General features: G+C 42.2%; 1 pseudogene; it reads left to right on the forward strand.

Moving 5' to 3' along the window:
- Nucleotides 1-1,391: 1,391 nt before the first annotated feature.
- Nucleotides 1,392-20,068, forward strand: part of LOC116362159 (adhesion G protein-coupled receptor B3-like) — a 105,419-nt pseudogene continuing 86,742 nt past the window's right edge.

Genomic DNA, 20,068 nt, shown 5'->3' on the forward strand with positions numbered 1-20,068 from the left:
TGATAGTAAGGTAGGGTTGTCCTTGAATACTGATAGTAAGGTAGGGTTGTCCTTGTACGCTGATGATTAAGGTTTTCTTTTAAATCCACAATTTGGATCCCTCCACAGCCTCATAGAGGGTCTGGATCGTTTCTCTAACCTCTCTGGATTACAACCAAATTATGATAGGTGTACTATATTATGTATTTGAATTCTACCAATAAAATGCTCTGACAGTGAAGTGGACATACTCGGTATTCATATCTCGAATATAAAGAAATCATCTCACTACAAAACATTTTAACAGAACGTTAGCAAAAATAGGTACTATCTTGTTACCATGGAAAGGAAAATACCTGTCTATTTGTGGAAAAATCACCCTGATTAACTCTTTAGACATATCACAGTTTACCTATCTGCTTAAGGCTTTGCCAATACCTAGCGACTTATTTTTTTAATTAAATGAGCAAAACATTTTCCATTTTATCTGCAATGGCAAGCCAGACAAAATTAAAAGGCCTATTTACATAATGAATATGAATTTGGAGAGCAGATACCTTGACGGCCCTGAAATAACTTCATTGGACTCTATGTAAACTGGAAACCACATATCCTGAGGCTGTATTTATTGTAGCTGGGAATTTTAGCAAAGCTAATCTGAATACAAGGCTCCCTAAATTTGATCAGCATATCGAATGCGCGTCCAGGGCTGGCAGCATTCTGGATCATTGCTACTCTAACTTCCGCGACGCACACACAGCCCTCCCTCGCCCTCCTTTCGGCAAATCTGACCATGACTCCATTTTGTTGTTCCCAGTCTATAGACAGAAATTAAAATAGGAAACGCCCGTGCTCAGGTCTGTTCAACGATGGTCCGACCAATCTGATTCTTAAAGATTGCTTTGATCACGTGGACTGGGATACGTTCCAAATAGCCTCAGACAACAACATTGATGTATACGCTGATTCGGTGAGTGAGTTTATTAGCAAGTGCATCGGTGATGTCGTACCCACGGTGACTATTAAAACCTTCCCCAACCAGAAACCATGGATTAATGGCAGCATTCGCGCAAAACTAAAAGCGCAAACCACTGCTTTTAATCAGGGCAAGGCGACTGGAAACATGACCAAATACAAACAGTGTAGCTATTCCCTCCGCAAGGCAATCAAACAAGCTAAATGTCAGCATAGAGACAATGTAGAGTCGCAATTCAACGGCTCAGACACAAGACGTATGTGGCAGGGTCTACAGTCAATCATGGATTACAAAAAGAAAACTAGCTCCATCGCGGACACTAACGTCTTGCTCCCTGACAAACTAAACAACTTCTTTGCTCGCTTTGAGGACAATACAGTACCACTGACACGGCCCGCTATCAAAACCTGCAGGCTCTCCTTCACCATGGCCAACCATGGCCAACCCTCGCAAGCCTGCCGGCACAGACGGCATCCCTTGCCGCCTCCTCAGAGCATGCACAGACAAGCTGACTGGTGTGTTTACGAACGTATTCAATCAATGCCTATCCCAGTCTACTGTTCCCACATGCTTCAAGAGGGCCACCATTGTTGCTGCTCCCAAGAAATCTAAGGTTACTGAGCTAAATGACTATCACCCCATAGCACTCACTTCCGTCATCATGAAGTGCTTTGAGAGACTAGTCAAGGATCAGATCACCTCCACCGTACCTGACACCCTAGACCCGCTCCAATTTGCTTACCACCCCAATAGGTCCACAGACGACACAATCGCAATCACACTGCACACTGCCCTAACCCATCTGGACAAGAAGAATACCTATGTAAGAATGCTGTTCATCAATTACGGATCAGCATTTAACACCATAGTACCCTCCAAACTCATCATTAAGCTCGAGACCCTGGGCCTCATATAATTCATGCCTTACCTTTGAAGATCTTCTTCTGTTGGCACTCCAAAATGTCCCATAAACATCACAAATGGTCCTTTTGTTCGATAAATTATGTTGTTATATCCCCAGAATGTCCATTTATTTGTCACGTTTGATTCAGAAAAACATCAGTTCCAACTCGAACAAACATGACTACAAATGATCTAATAAGCTACCTGTAAGCTTGGTCCAAACATTTCAAACATCTTTCCTAATCCAACTTTAAGGTATTTTAAAACGCAAATAATTTATCAAATTTAAGACGGAATATACTGTGTTCAATAGCGGATAAAATGAAAGTGGAGCGAGCCCCAGGTCGCGCGCCACAAACAAAACAGTCCACTTGGCTCAACACCCAGAAAGGAAAGGGCTACTTCTTCATTACTCAAAAGAAAAACATACACCAATTTCTAAAGACTGATGACATCTAGTGGATGCCATAGGAACTGCAACCAGGAGCCTGATTCCCATAGAAAACAATTGAAATCACAGTGAACTCAAAAAAACATTTCCTGGATGGTTTGTCCTTGGGATTTCGCCTGCCAAATGAGTTCTGTTATACTCACATACATTACTTTAGAGTGTTTTCTATCCAAATCTACAAATGATATGCATATCCTAGCTTCTTGGCCTGAGTAGCAGGCAGTTTACTTTGGGCACCCTATTCATCTGGACGTCAAAATACCGCCCCCTCAAAGAAGTTAATCCACCAGAAAAGACAGAACAAATATTATGGCTAAACTCAAATATACTAATTAATAAAAATATATATTTTTGGAGAACATTTAAAAAAAGGTATAATCTTTGTAAATTATTTCATAAAGAAGACTGGTGGTGTAATGTCACACATGCAGCTAACACAAATATATGGAAATGTCTGCTCTATCCAAAATTACAACCAACTAGTGGAAGGGGGGAAAAGTAAGGGACTTGTCTTTCGGCCCTGCATTAAAGACCAAAATTGGTTAAAAGAAATTGTGATAAATAAAAAAGTATATCAGTTTAATTTATGTACCAAAAAATTGACAGCTGTGCCATACAGATTGCTAAATAGTTGGGAAGAGATTTTCGATGTACCATGTCATGTGATTTATGAACTGATACACAAAATGACACTGGATTCAGTTTTTCAATTAAAATTATACAAAATTCTTGCAACCAATAGAATGTTACACTGTATACAGAGTATGAGGGATACACCCATCCCAGCTCTGCAGATTTTGCTGCGAAGAGACAGAATCATTAGATCATAGGTTCAGAACCTTTGTGAAACAGCACAGTTGAAAAATATATGGCAAATAGAAATCAAAACTGAATGGTGTTCAGAGATAGATGGGAAGGGTTGAGTAGAGCTGAAGGATGGGACTGGATGGTGTTCAGAGATAGATGGGAAGAATTGAGGGGAGCTGAAGGATGGGACTGGATGGTGTTCAGAGATAGATGGGAGGGGTTGAGGGGAGCTGAAGGATGGGACTGGATGGTGTTCAGAGATAGATGGGAAGGGTTGAGGGGAGCTGAAGGATGGGACTGGATGGTGTTCAGAGATAGATGGGAGGGGTTGAGTGGAGCTGAAGGATGGGACTGGATGGTATTCAGAGTTAGATGGGAGGGGTTGAGTAGAGCTGAAGGATGGGACTGGATGGTGTTCAGAGATAGATGGGAAGGGTTGAGGGGAGCTGAAGGATGGGACTGGATGGTGTTCAGAGATAGATGGGAGGGGTTGAGGGGAGCTGAAGGATGGGACTGGATGGTGTTCAGAGATAGATGGGAGGGGTTGAGTGGAGCTGAAGGATGGGACTGGATGGTGTTCAGAGATAGATGGGAGGGGTTGAGGGGAGCTGAAGGATGGGACTGGATGGTGTTCAGAGATAGATGGGAAGGGTTGAGGGGAGCTGAAGGATGGGACTGGATGGTGTTCAGAGATAGATGGGAAGGGTTGAGGGGAGCTGAAGGATGGGACTGGATGGTGTTCAGAGATAGATGGGAGGGGTTGAGGGGAGCTGAAGGATGGGACTGGATGGTGTTCAGAGATAGATGGGAAGGGTTGAGGGGAGCTGAAGGATGGGACTGGATGGTGTTCAGAGATAGATGGGAAGGGTTGAGGGGAGCTGAAGGATGGGACTGGATGGTGTTCAGAGATAGATGGGAGGGGTTGAGGGGAGCTGAAGGATGGGACTGGATGGTGTTCAGAGATAGATGGGAAGGGTTGAGGGGAGCTGAAGGATGGGACTGGATGGTGTTCAGAGATAGATGGGAGGGGTTGAGGGAGCTGAAGGATGGGACTGGATGGTGTTCAGAGATAGATGGGAGAGGTTGAGGGGAGCTGAAGGATGGGACTGGATGGTGTTCAGAGATAGATGGGAGGGGTTGAGGGGAGCTTAAGGATGGGACTGGATGGTGTTCAGAGATAGATGGGAGGGGTTGAGGGGAGCTGAAGGATGGGACTGGATGGTGTTCAGAGATAGATGGGAGGGGTTGAGGGGAGCTGAAGGATGGGACTGGATGGTGTTCAGAGATAGATGGGAGGGGTTGAGGGGAGCTGAAGGATGGGACTGGATGGTGTTCAGAGATAGATGGGAAGGGTTGAGGGGAGCTGAAGGATGGGACTGGATGGTGTTCAGAGATAGATGGGAAGGGTTGAGGGGAGCTGAAGGATGGGACTGGATGGTGTTCAGAGATAGATGGTAGGGGTTGAGTGGAGCTGAAGGATGGGACTGGATGGTGTTCAGAGATAGATGGGAGGGGTTGAGTGGAGCTGAAGGATGGGACTGGATGGTGTTCAGAGATAGATGGGAGGAGTTGAGGGGAGCTGAAGGATGGGACTGGATGGTGTTCAGAGATAGATGGGAGGGGTTGAGGGAGCTGAAGGATGGGACTGGATGGTGTTCAGAGATAGATGGGAGAGGTTGAGGGGAGCTGAAGGATGGGACTGGATGGTGTTCAGAGATAGATGGGAGGGGTTGAGGGGAGCTTAAGGATGGGACTGGATGGTGTTCAGAGATAGATGGGAGGGGTTGAGGGGAGCTGAAGGATGGGACTGGATGGTGTTCAGAGATAGATGGGAGGGGTTGAGGGGAGCTGAAGGATGGGACTGGATGGTGTTCAGAGATAGATGGGAGGGGTTGAGGGGAGCTGAAGGATGGGACTGGATGGTGTTCAGAGATAGATGGGAGGGGTTGAGGGGAGCTGAAGGATGGGACTAAAAACAAACAAAAGATAACTAGTGTAACATATACTGTCAGTAAAATGTATATAGTATGTATAAGCAGGAAGTAGAAGTCTAAGTGTTGTTGTCTATTAGTTTACTCCAATTAGGGGAGGGGTGGTAGGGTTAGGGGAGGGGTGGTAGGGTTAGGGGAGGGGTGGTAGGGTTAGGGGAGGGGTGGTAGGGTTAGGGGAGGGGTGGTAGGGTTAGGGGAGGGGTGGTAGGGTTAGGGGAAGGGTGGTAGGGTTAGGGGAAAATAATAAAGCAAAATATATTTAAATATATATATATATATATTTATGATATGTATATTTACCCCCCCCCCCCCCCCCAAATATATGGGGATTGGAAATGATGCAGACAATTGATGTAAGCCACAACCTATCTGCAATATTAAAGGTGAGGGGTTGTCCTTGAATGCCACCCAATCATCTCCCTGTATACAGTACAGATGTATCTTCATAGCACAGTCACACCTACATTATAAGATACTGTCCTGACTGAGACCCACCATAAACATATCCCCTGGTCAGCACTTCTTCCGTCTCTCCTCCCACCCCTTCTATTAATGGACGCAGACAGTAACAACTGTAATGTTGTGCTGTACCATCTTCAGGACTGTAAACCATGGCTGTGTCCCAAATGGGACCCTTTTCTCCATTTAGTGTACCAAAGGGTTCTGGTCAAAAGAAATGCACTATATAGGGAATAGGTTGCCATTTGGGAAACACACCATGCTTTGCCAGTCTGTTCATGTCATTGAGGTTAACCTTCAGTTGCTACTAGGGATTTGCATGTGAAATCAGGTAACAGATTACTTATTGTACAGCAGACCTGGGTTTAAATACTATTTGAAATCTTTCGAAAATACTTTCAGCATTTGCCTTTGCCTTTGGGGGCTAGGTGGGTGAGGTTTGCAGTTTTGGGACTATTCCGTTGGTCCATTAAGCCAGGCCAACTCAGTCAAGCAGAGATGAAGTGTCTGAAATGTTTTCAAATAGTACTTGAACCCAGGTCTGCTGTGCAATATTGAAGACAGATTTAAGTGGAATATTTGAGCAAACAGCATTCCCAGCCATCACCATCTCTGTGTGAGGGTTTGTCTTTTCTTCATGACAGTACTTCTCTTTTGCTGGCACTTGGCTCATGAATGTATTGTATTCTGTGGTGGATGTTAAGATGTCATCATGCTATTCGGTCATTATTGACTTTGGGAATAGAAATCTTTGTAGGCGTATAATGATTTCTCTACCATTGTACAGTATATGCCAGGCTATAAATAACAAACCTGCTTCTTTTCAAAGTACTTTGACCCCTAGCTAATAGCGACAGTGTTGAAAATGGTGTAAATACATACAACCTTAAAAGGCAGCACGTTGCTGTACAACACGGTTTGAAGTGAGTCGATGTAGGTGAGCTACCTGAAGAATGCTAACAGAAAGATCCATCCACTCCCATCCGTTTCCATGCAACAATGATAATGTTAAATACACTACTAAGCCATATTTTGGGTCACTGACCCCATACTGCAGATCCACAGATTATTTGGTAGTTATCCATAAACAAGGTTAAATTGTCATTTGTCTGATCCAGCCCTTTAAGCACAGGCATCAATGTAATGTTTTTTTGAATAGCCTTTTGAATAGCTTGGACCTTGACTGCTGTGCAGCGCCTGCTCATCCATTTTACCTCATTGTGCTTATGTTGCACCACATTTCCATGGTACCCTGTTTTTGCTTTGGGCTCCGCTCTGCTCTGCTCCATTCGCTCTCCCCTACCTACCTGGACTGTAATGATGCACTGCTAGCCTTTCACTATATATAATACCGTATAAATCTACAAGCAACACATCATCATCTGTAAGCTGTGGGTGCAAAAGATGGCTCAGTCCATTGCTTTTTCGGAATAGGGTTATTGTCTGAGTAAGGCGCAGAGAGAGAGAGAGGGAGAGAGAGAGAGAGAGAGAGAGGGAGAGAGGGAGAGAGAGAGGGGGAGAGAGAGACAGGAAGAGAGAGACAGGAAGAGAGAGAGAGAGAGAGAGAGAGAGAGAGAGAGAGAGAGAGAGAGAGAGAGAGAGAGAGAGAGAGAGAGAGAGAGAGAGAGAGAGAGAGAGAGAGAGAGAGAGAGAGAGAGAGAGAGAGAGAGAGAGAGAGAGAGAGAGAGAGAGAGAGAGGTCGATCTATTCCCATCAAGTATCTGGGACAATGTCCCGACAGCTAGGTGTCTGGCCTGGTCTGGTCAGACTTTAATCTAGATAGTGACTATCACCATTCATCACCAGAGGTAACTCAGTACATTGTGTGTGGGGACCATCTCCTTCTCCTGAGATGTGGTTCAGTCCATCGTACCAAGACTCTTTGACAACCATTGATGTGATGTGGTTTTGACGAGGCATTGGAGCTCACACACACACACACACACACACACACACACACACACACACACAGTCTTGTTTCTTCTACTCGTCATCATATTAACAGAATGTCCCATCACAAAAAGCCATCACAAGAAAGAAATGTGAGACAGTAAAAATACATCATCATGTTTGTTCCTGATTGACATGATTTTTGCTTTATCTTGGCCAGGTCGCAATTGTAAATGAGAACTTGTTCTCAACTTGCCTACCTGGTTAAATAAAGGTAAAATAAAAAAATAAATAAATGATACACAATTATTAAAAACAGAGAGATCAAGAACTCGAAATGCAAGAACGCTAAAAGTAGTTCTTTACGAAGTCAAGAGTTTATTGTGAGGATTTTTCCCCAAGTGTTAGGTGATTTTGGGGTTAATTACAAGTGAATTGAATTGAATGATATAATCGAGTCACCGGTCTAAAAATGAGGTTATGCTGTAGTGCTACTGAAATAACTTTGATTTCATTGTATTAACAGCGTCCCATAGTATAACCTGTTGAGGTAGAATGTGTTCTGCTAAAGGCTAGAACATTACCTCAAGGTGCCTTAATATTCTAGCTGTCTTTAAAGATGATGGATGTTGTCCAGAATACCCTTAGCAACCCACGATGAGTCCTACTTCATAATGTGTTTATTGAAATGGAATCAAACAGGTTGGAACAGGAGGATGCAGTCAAGCTGCCAGGGAAAACATACACCCACATAAAGCTGTTTCACCCACTTGATTCAAGTCAAGGGCAACATTCCCCATCAATGTTCCTTCCTGGGTCTTTAGAAATGTGTCAGAGACCATTTAAGACAGCATTGAGAGATCAGGAACATCTACATTATGTATGTGACATGTCCTAGTGTATAGCGGTGATCATGAATCATCGTGATGACAATCACGTCCCGGTTATTAACTCTCCAGGTTACCTTCTGCCAATGACTGGTTTCAGTACAACGTCTACTAATGGCCACCTCATCAGAACAGTAATATGAACCAGATTTGGAAACCTATGCTCTTTCACAATACCTTGCCTACCTGAACCTTACTCTGCTGGTTCTGGTATTTCCCCCTCACATTGTCCTTTCCAGCACGGTTCCATCAGCTATGGTGATGGCAAGATGAGTAACCAGGATGAGTACCAGGCCAGCACAGTACAGCACAGCTTGGCTCGGCTTAGTAGTCTGAAAGGAGTTCTTTGTATGGGTTTTCCAATACTCAGTGGTTCTTGGTGTTGGATTAATGCTGGTTCTGTTGTGATTCCCGATTAGTATCAAAAGCATGGCTGTGTTGTACTGGTACTTAGTTCTAGTCATTGTGCCTCTCTCCTCTTTGACACTGCCCACCCATACCCATCACACATACAGTACATTACCTACTGGGAGAAATACAGCATCAGATCTGAGACTGCAGACAATATGCCCCCAAACATCCTCACTACTCCAGACAATATGCCCCCAAACATCCTCACTACTCCAGACAATATGCCCCCAAACATCCTCGCTACTCCAGACAATATGCCCCCAAACATCCTCACTACTCCAGACAATATGCCCCCAAACATCCTCGCTACTCCAGACAATATAACCCCAAACATCCTCACTACTCCAGACAATATGCCCCCAAACATCCTCACTACTCCAGACAATATGACCCCAAACATCCTCACTACTCCAGACAATATGCCCCCAAACATCGTCACTACTCCAGACAATATGACGCCAAACATCCTCACTACTCCAGACAATATGCCCCCAAACATCGTCACTACTCCAGACAATATGCCCCCAAACATCCTCACTACTCCAGACAATATGCCCCCAAACATCCTCACTACTCCAGACAATATGACGCCAAACATCCTCACTACTCCAGACAATATGACGCCAAACATCCTCACTACTCCAGACAATATGCCCCCAAACATCCTCACTACTCCAGACAATATGCCCCCAAACATCCTCGCTACTCCAGACAATATGCCCCCAAACATCGTCACTACTCCAGACAATATGCACCCAAACATCCTCACTACTCCAGACAATATGACGCCAAACATCCTCACTACTCCAGACAATATGCCCCCAAACATCCTCGCTACTCCAGACAATATGCCCCCAAACATCCTCGCTACTCCAGACAATATGCCCCCAAACATCCTCACAGACGATGATGTATGTATGGTTTACTCCACAGTACTAACACACACCTGCCATGTGAGGTGTCTGTCGTGTAACACATATCACCTGCAGTGCATACTACTCCAAACGGATTGAAGAAAACACACACTCTATCTTTGCGTCGGCATGCTAGTCAAGTTTTTGAATAAAAAAATGACATTTGTTGCGAAATTTGTTACACCCCTTCACCGGGACTAAAAATCTATGCGGCCAAACATGTTGCATCACCCATGTATTAATGGACAACAACAAAGGGAGTAACACTTATAATCAGACAGCTCAGAATACATGTGTCAGTTCATAGAACTTATGATGTTAAATTATTATAAAGTGATTTCCTAGACTCATAGTCTGTGTCCAAAATGGCACCCTATCACCTACATAGTGCACCAGTATTGACCAGGGCCCATAGGGAACTATGTAGGGAATATGGTGCCATTTGGGATGGACAATTATTCTACTGAGCTCAACTAATTACAAAAACAAAATGTCTGGAATCTGTTAAAGAAACTGTGGATCAATAGTATCATGTTATGTTCATGACCCTGACCCCCTCCTCTGTGGCTTCCAGATAGCTTACACATTTTTACTTTCATTTTGTTTTTGTTTTTTCTTGGGGGGTGGTTTGGGGGTGGTAGGGGTTGGGAGGGAGGGGGTGGGGCTTGAGGGACTATGCGAAGTAATAGTGTCTTATTAAATTTGCATGTTTGCTATGTGTCTTAAGCTGTGCTTTTAAAGTCAATTAATACTCCTCCCAACTCACCCACGTTCGTTATAAATACGATGCATTGTTTCTTCTTATGCTTTAAAGTTAAAATGACAAGTTAAATATATATCTCCATATTTACTCTTGTATGATCTTTGTTTCTAGCCATGTACAGTACTGCAGTTTTTCTACTACGCATCTATCGTTGAAAAACAGTTTGTAATACCTTTTATTTTATGTCTCTGGAAGATTCCTACTGTTAAAGCCTAGCTTTCATTGAACCTCTATTTTGTCTCTAGAATATGGAATGATCGGCGAACATACTGTAAAAAGTCAGCGGCCCAGATCAGTCTTTGACACAAAGGCCCTGCAGGAGCAAGCTGAATCTGCTAAATTTATGGCACAAACTGGTAATACAATAGTTATGTTTCCTTCACCTTTTATTTTGTTAACTATAAACGTAATGTCATCTAGGTCACTTGCATGCTCTTTCTTCTGCTGCACCTTTTAGGTGACAATGTTTCTGTATCTTATTAACCTCCTACTACCTCCTCCTTCTTCTGTTGCTATTCACATTAAAACCCACTAGTCAAATGTTCCTTTTCCCTTTGAGTATTTACTTAGAATAACAACTAGAATTGGGCTCCCTGGGTCTCTGTTCATTTGTTGTTACACAGCGAGTTGGCAAGTGCATTACTCGTTTCTCAAATATTAAAGGCTAGGTAAAATTGTGCCCTGTCACAGTAAATAATATCCTTAAAAATGTGCCTAATAACATTTGAAAAATGTCCTTCATCGACAACTCCTACTGCCTTCGGCAAGAGTGAAACGCATACTGAATAAAAAAAATGGGTTTCATAAATAATGATAAATGTAAGATAAACAAAAATCTTAACATAAACCAGTCGAATATACTAAAATATAGTGATGATTGTATCCATTCTAAAATTGCAGGAGGATAGAAATGAATTGAAAAGCAACTTTATTGCTGCTCCAGATCCACATAAAGGGTTTCTAGGCTCAATCCAAATGGACTGAAATAAAGAATATTCTGGTTTTTCTTTTTCCCTTTTCTTCTTTCTAATTCCGTTTAAATAAATACATGTTTCTGGGTTCCGCTAATTGTTTGTTTGGCTTTTAATTAATTACTTTTTTAACCCAATTTCATCTCATTTGTTGTTACTTTTAAATCTGTGACATTGATCAACACACCTGCCTTACTTTCATTTTAATTTGCAAATCCATTTAGTTGTTTACTAAATCCTAACAGCATGTCTCCATTCCAACACGCTGTGGGAGTGTGTTATTTATCTCTTATGGACCCCATCACTTTGCTCTTCAGTTCTTCCATTCTTAGATTGCCTAATTGACTCTCCCTGTACTTCTTCATCTTACCAATTGATCCACCTTTCAAAGTATATTATAATTCTGATCAGACCAATTATATATAATAGGGTTTACAGTATATCCCTATTGGGTTGAATCAATCTATATCAGTCCTATTATACTGCAGCTTAGTGATGCAATACAGAGGAAATCTTCATAAGATTTCAATTACATATAAATGTATTCCGAGCTGAAATTTCCAAATCTCTTATGCAAATAAAGCCTCGTTGAAATTGAACATCACACGTACATCTTAAACTGTAATCAAAATATTTGAACGTTGTCTTCTTGCTTTCTAACACACAACTAAGCTATCTTGGATTATTCTATTCACCCTACCTACTTAGCTCAATGCCAAGGGTGTTAGCGTAACCAAGGTTAGCATTTATTCCATTTATTCAGCATTTCATGGCTTTTTGGATTTGTGACATGATCATATTTTTTGTATTGAAAGGCCTCACCCAGGACATACTGATGCATTGTGGACATTCACTGTCCATAAGGCAATGCTTTTGTCATTGGGAATTACCACCCAACGGCACACACATAAGCAAATTCACTCCACATGTGTTTATATACAATCAGTGTATGAAGTTGTACCTCTGAGAATTAAACTGGTATACTTGGTATACACTCCTAGAAAGAAGGGTTCCAAAAGGGTTCTTTGGCTGTCCCCATAGGATACCCCTTCTTGATTCCAGGTAGAACCCTTTTTGGTTCCAGGTAGAGCCCTTTTGAGTTCCATGTAGAACCCTCTGTCGAAAATGGAACCAAAAATGTTCTTCAAAGGGTTCTCATATGGGGACAGCTGAAGAATCCTTTTAGGTTCTAGAAACAACCTTTTTATTTAACTGTATGGTTCTAGGGACAGTTGACTAGTGTACATTTAAATATTCAGTAGCAACAGTTAAAACACGTCATAATAAGAGTGTGACACACCAGCAGACCTTTTGTCACATTCTGCTGTTTGGAAAAATAGTATTTTATGAACCCCATGCAAACTGGCACTGTGAATGTTATTTCCATGCAACAAGCTCCATGCAACAAGCTGTGATCTTCTGAATAAAATGAAAAGGGGAGTTTTTCTTCCTTCTCGTTTCCCTCGTACTCTTAAGAAAAATATAAACGGGCAATTAAAAAAAAAATGTTTTCACAAATTGTGATCAAACACTAATTAATATGCATTGGAGTTAGATCCTCTCTGGTTGTCAAGGAAACTGCACTGTAGACTGTAGTGCTGTAACACTGCTGTGGGATCCATACTCTAGACTTCTCATTTATTAACTCTCCATTCAAGTTGAACTTTTATTTCACTAGTAGATGTCCTTCTTGCATGCAACCATGTTCTTTTACATTTTCTAGAGCTTTTTGAAACATTTCATTTGGTTTTATTGATGCATGTGTCAGTATGAAAGATGAAGATGAAATGTAAGATGTAACACCTTTTAGTCAGGTAAATGGCCGAATCCCTTAATGTGATCAGAAGTAACACTGGGGCCTGTGATGTGGAGCTTTGCTGTGATCTTTGAATAAATGTCCTTCAGACTAAATCTGACAAATGCTTAGTGTCAATTATGATCCATCTGTACAGTTCCTCCAAACCATTTGGGACTTTTACTATGATCCATCTGTATAGTTCCTCCAAACCATTTGGGACTTTTACTATGATCCATCTGTACAGTTCCTCCAAACCATTTGGGACTGTATTATTCTCGATCTGTACAGTTCCTCCAAACCATTTGGGACTTTTACTATGATCCATCTGTACAGTTCCTCCAAACCATTTGGGACTTTACTATGATCTATCTGTATACTTCCTCCAAACCATTTGGGACTTTATTATTCTCGATCTGTACAGTTCCTCCAAACCATTTGGGACTTTTACTATGATCCATCTGTACACTTCCTCCAAACCATTTGGGACTTTACTATGATCTATCTGTATACTTCCTCCAAACCATTTGGGACTTTATTATTCTCGACCTGTACAGTTCCTCCAAACCATTTGGGACTTTACTATGATCCATCTGTACACTTCCTCCAAACCATTTGTACTTTACTATGATCCATCTGTACACTTCCTCCAAACCATTTGGGACTTTTACTATGATCCATCTGTACAATTCCTTCAAACCATTTGGGACTTTTACTATGATCCATCTGTACAGTTCCTCCAAACCATTTGGGACTTTTACTATGATCCATCTGTACAGTTCCTCCAAACCATTTGGGACTTTTACTATGATCCATCTGTACAGTTCCTCCAAACCATTTGGGACTTTTACTATGATCCATCTGTACAGTTCCTCCAAACCATTTGGGACTTTTACTATGATCCATCTGTACAGTTCCTCCAAACCATTTGGGACTGTATTATTCTCGATCTGTACAGTTCCTCCAAACCATTTGGGACTTTTACTATGATCCATCTGTACAGTTCCTCCAAACCATTTGGGACTTTTACTATGATCCATCAGTACAGTTCCTCCAAACAATTCGTACTTTACTATGATCCATCTGTACACTTCCTCCAAACCATTTGTACTTTACTATGACACAATAAGATGTTGTTCTTCTACATGGGAGCCAGACAAGGTTTTTGAACAAACAGCTTTTTGACCAATTACTAGTCATAAAGGTTCTTGTTCCCTTCAATCACAATACAACAACACTTACAAAATGATGAATGGGAAATCAAAGGAACTGGATCAAGAGAAATGGGGCCAATGACCAACAGAGTCGTGGTCTTCTCTCTTATTAATCATTTATCAAAGATCACATAAAGGTAAAACATGTCTATTTAGTTCAATATTAAAGTTAACTAGGTTAATATCCCTCCCCATTAACGTAGCTTCGGGTTTAGAATAACTCCTCCCCCATTGCTCTACATTGAAGCCCCACCCCCTGTAGCCCCACCCCCTGGGTTGATCATGTGACCGTGTTGCTGCATTTAACTGGTGTCACCCTTCTCCCTCTACACAGGTGAATCTGGTGCAGAGGAGTGGTCCCAGTGGAGCTCATGCTCAGTTTCATGCGGCCAAGGGTCGCAGGTGCGAACAAGAACATGTGGTTCACCATACGGAACACACTGCAGCGGCCCTTTAAGAGAGTCAAGGGTTTGCAATAACACTGTCCCCTGTCCAGGTAGTAATAGCTGCAGCATTATTACTTTCCTTGTTATAACGTCTTTCTCCTTCACCCTTCATTTTTCTATGTGTGCATTGTTGTGCTTGCTTTGAATTGACCATCAAACCAATGTTTTTGTTACTGTTTAGTTTGACCTTTTAACTAGTCTATTTGGTTATATTCGTATTACTTAATATTCTTATTTAATGTATTATTATTATTATTATTATTATTGTTAGCCATCTATTATCTGGTGATGCTTTCTTCTCTTTGTGCATGTCACAGTGTTTTTCAGAAGTGCTGTCTATGTTATCCATCTCTTCCCATATAATGATAAGTCATTTCACCACAGCTCCTGAAATGATTGACAGTGATGTAGTTCTGTAGTTTTGCATGTTATGAAGATTAGGGAATTGTAGATTCTGGTTTGTGTCTCCAGGGTTCAGTGTGTATTCTTGAAGGTCAAGGTTAGTGGTATATTTGTATATATATATTGCAGTATCTTTACATATGTATGTATGTAGGCTGTTACTGTAGTTGAGTTGATGAAATGTTGCCTAGATTTCTGCATACTTAGTCTGGTACCTAATATTTTCGGGTTGTTGGTCCAGTCGATGTATTTTGCTCCTCTGGGGTCTTTAGAATGTCATAACGTCTTACACTGTTGACAGGGGTTGCGTTTTTTGGCAGAAGGTCGAGGTATTTTCTTATAAACACAACATTCCCCTACACAAGACAGTCATTGGTTATTCTTGGTGAATTATGATTGAATGTGGCTCTAGAAGATGTATTACCTTCTGAATTGTGGAGACGAGACCCATCTTATGTGTGTGTCTACTGTATGTAGATATCCATGTGTTCAACAGCAGCTGTCATACTAATGTTAGTGTCTTTTCCATCTGTTGATTTGCAGGGAATTTTAGGAGCCATTCTTCTATGTGGCGGAAAGTGTCTCTGAAATTACATTTAGGCACAAAGTCCTATAAAAGGTTTCACCCCCATCAGCTAATCAGAAATTCATGCGAGCAGCTCTCTGACATTTAGTCAGACGTAGTCCACATTAAGATGTGTCATGACTAAGTGTAGGGTTGGCAGTTTTCTCAAGGGTCAGACAAGAGGGCAAGACATTATTCCATACCGTTTTCATTTACCATTTCGTACCTGACCAGCTTTGGTAGCTAGCTGAACTGACCAACAAGCTCTGGTGGCTAGCTGAACTGACCCAACAAGCTCTGGTAGCTAGCTGAACTGACCCAACAAGCTCTGGTAGCTAGCTGAACTGACCAACAAGCTCTGGTAGCTAGCTGAACTGACCCAACAAGCTCTGGTAGCTTGCTGAACTGACCCAACAAGCTCTGGTAGCTAGCTGAACTGACCCAACAAGCTCTGGTAGCTAGCTGAACTGACCCAACAAGCTCTGGTAGCTAGCTGAACTGACCCAACAAGCTCTGGTAGCTAGCTGAACTGACCCAACAAGCTCTGGTAGCTAGCTGAACTGACCCAACAAGCTCTGGTGGCTAGCTGAACTGACCCAACAAGCTCTGGTAGCTAGCTGAACTGACCCAACAAGCTCTGGTAGCTTGCTGAACTTCCATTCAGAAACAATAATTGAAGCAGTCAGCCTACAGAGCCATATACCCCAGGTGTCCCCCTGGATTGAAATGAAGAATAAGAGAACCAGAAAGGATAAATAATCCATTATTTCCCCCTTGGTGAGACTTTGGCAGCAGGCTAATGGGCTAAACTGTCTTTTTCTCTGGAAGTAATGTGCCGTTGTTTCAGGCCAGTAATGTTGTCAAATCGACAGCCGAAATATTGAAATCTGTGTTTGTCTGAGTCAAATAGTTTTCAAGGACAGAAATACATGCAGGGAACATTTTCCTTGAAGGGCACGACACAAGGACCTTATAACACATTCATAACCTATACATACTGGCTGCATTCATAACTGCTTATGTCAACAACCACAAGACAAGGCAAATATCAACTTGTGGGTTTTTTTGCACAGAAGAAAATACAGAACAATATGATGAGAGTTTAAAAGGAAACATGGCAAGAACATGCAGAGGAAGGAGCGGTGCAGGACAAGTCAAAACAACTTCCTCCTTTCAAATGATTCAAGAATGAAACCAAACAAAGAATGATTTGAAAGACTGTTAAACGTTTAGAATTTGACACAGAGGAAAACCAGATAAATAAACGGGTGGTTGGTGATGGAAGTTGATTTGAGCATTTAGAAAGTCAACTGCTTATTAATGCGTTATGTATGTCTTATGAACATGTTAGGAAGTCCTTATGTCGGTCTCTTTCAAGTAAAGTGTCACTGCTACACAGCAGGAAATAAAACGAATATTGGAAAGTCCTTGCACACAGAACACCCAGCTGGTGATGGTGATATAACTGAATAGAACAATCCTTCTACACCAGACTGACAACATTACAACATTACCTAGATCCTTCATTCCTATACATTTCAAAACAATAAAATGCCAACAAATCTGCTGTGGAGCAGTTTGTCTCATATCAATCCTCACTAGGAGTTCACTACTAGAGCTACTATTCAAATGCAACGTTACCATATTTAGAGATGGTATTTTAATACCAATTTGTTGCAAACGGCCCCAAATAAAGTCTTACATAATTCCACCTTTCTTTTCAGTTGTAAATAGTTTATTTCACTGCAGAGAAGGTTTGTTCACTGTTCCAACACTGATTTAAATTATATGTCCTTTAATAAGGAAGGAGGCACAGTGTGCATCCCAAATGGCAACCAATTTCCTATATAGTGCGTTACTTTTGACAAGGGCCCATAGTGCCCTGATCAAAAGGAGTGCGCTACGTAGGGAATAGGGTGCCATTTGGTCAAAAGTAGTGCACTATATAGGGAGCCATTTGGAACACAGGGCCAGACTTGTAGCTCAACCTGTACTCTGATTATATCTCTAACTGAACTAAAGAACTCCAGCCTTGCCTGATTATTATTTATTCAACTAGGCAATTCAGTTAATAAGAACAAATTCTTATTTACAGAAACAGTCTACCCCTGCTAAACCCGGACAACGCTAGGCCAACTGTGCTCCGCCCTATGGGACTCCCAATCCCAGCCGGTTGTGATACAGCCTGGAATCGAACCAGGGTCTGTAGTGATGCCTCTTGCACTGAGATGCAGTGCCTTAGACCGCAGCACCACTCAGGACCACTCGGGAGTCCTATCTGATAAAAGCTCTTCATTATAAGACTGACTTTGTGATCCTAGAATATGGTGTTGATCCTTCACAGAAGAGATACACTCTCCCCATCCATCCCACTGTCTCTCTCTCTCTCTCTCTCTCTCTCTCTCTCTCTCTCTCTCTCTCTCTCTCTCTCTCTCTCTCTCTCTCTCTCTCTCTCTCCTCTCTCTCTCTCTCTCTCTCTCTCTCTCTCTCTCTCTCTCTTTCTCTTGTGCGATTGGGACTTTGATTTTAATTAACAATGTTTGAGCGGGATTTGCGTTCTCATGAAGCAATCAGAGTCGTTGAAGAAGGGATATACCACTTGGCAGGATAACTTGGCACTCTTAACACACCGGTGACCAGATTATGTTTTATCCCAGGTGACAGAGAAGACATTCTGAGACAGTTCTAAGAAGCGCCAAACAGTCTAGCCTGACACAGTATTAGATGTCGGCCATTTTCTAGAAATACTATGTTGTTCTTTGTAAGCCAGTACTTCTGCTTGGCAGATCAGTAAGCAGTATGTGGATATGAATCACTACACAGGAGTACTGTTAGGTCAAACTCATTTCATTTCCTAAAGATGGAAGCCCCACATGGTTCCACGACCCCATGATTACTACTTTGTGGTAGTTCAGGGTAAAGCTCACTGGTTGGACTACATATATGTGCTTTCTGTTTTGCTGATAATTATTGATCAAATCGTGTCACGTGGCAGAAACAGCGACAGCAATTAAACTGTCTATTTTATGTCTGTTGTGTACCATGATCTTGCTGCAAAACTAAATTTTTCCCTGGGATAATATAGTTGAAACCTTATACTTGACCCCTAACCTCTGACCTCTGCCCTATGTCCTACAGTGCATGGCGTCTGGGAGGAGTGGTCACCATGGAGCCTGTGTTCATTTACGTGTGGGCGTGGCCACCGCACTAGGAACAGGATGTGTGCCCCGCCCCAACATGGAGGGAGAGCCTGTGACGGGCCTGAGACCCAGAGCAAACTCTGCAACATCGCCCTCTGTCCAGGTATGGACTGTTGTCTCTCGGTGTGTGTGTGTTGTGTGTGTGTGTGTGTGTGTGTGTGTGTGTGTGTGTGTGTGTGTGTGTGTGTGTGTGTGTGTGTGTGTGTGTGTGTGTGTGTGTGTGTGTGTGTGTGTGTGTGTGTGTGTGTGTCTGTGTCTGTGTGTGTGTGTGTGTCTGTGTCTGTGTGAGTGTATTTTTACATATTCTAATGAGACCATGGGTATAATTACCAGGAACCAAACAGAGGGACCCAACAGGGAGGAACCTATCTGAATTTGTCCAATAGAAACTCTTCTTTTCTTTGCAACTGTTTGCTACTGTGTGCACTAATGATTACACCCCACGATGCCCTGTTGTTGTGCTTGCTTGTTTATTTTTCCAACGTTTAGCATTTTAAAAGCCACTTCCTTGTCATTCTTTCTCTAAATATTTGAATGGAGCTCTGATCCATATAATGTCAGTCAACATTCGGTCCTTCAAGAATGACTGAGGTGAATATGTTTAGAAACAAAGGGACCAGTAACAGACACAACACAAGTGATTTTCTATTCATTGGCAATGATAATATTAATAGCACCACGTTAATAGCAACATATTCCCTATGTAGGCAGTCCTATCAATCAGAGCCCATAGGGAATCTCATAGGGCTCTGGTCAAAAGTAGTGCACTATGTAGGGAATAGGGCTCTGGTCAAAAGTAGTGCACTATGTAGGGAATAGGGTGCCGTTCAGAAGATAAAGGCTTAATCAAAAGACCATCTTGCAAGGAGAGAGCCTCTTGGGAGAAGACAACAGCTGCCTTTTTGGTGCAACATTATAGGATCAATTACACTGCAACTCAATGGAGAGAAGAGAGAGACAGAGAGAGAGAGAGAGAGAGGAGAGAGAGAGAGACAGAGGAGAGAGAGAGAGAGACAGAGAGGGAGAGAGGAGAGAGAGAGAGAG

The sequence above is a fragment of the Oncorhynchus kisutch genome, unplaced genomic scaffold, assembly GCF_002021735.2.
Source record: "Oncorhynchus kisutch isolate 150728-3 unplaced genomic scaffold, Okis_V2 scaffold798, whole genome shotgun sequence".
Lineage (NCBI taxonomy): Eukaryota > Metazoa > Chordata > Actinopteri > Salmoniformes > Salmonidae > Oncorhynchus > Oncorhynchus kisutch.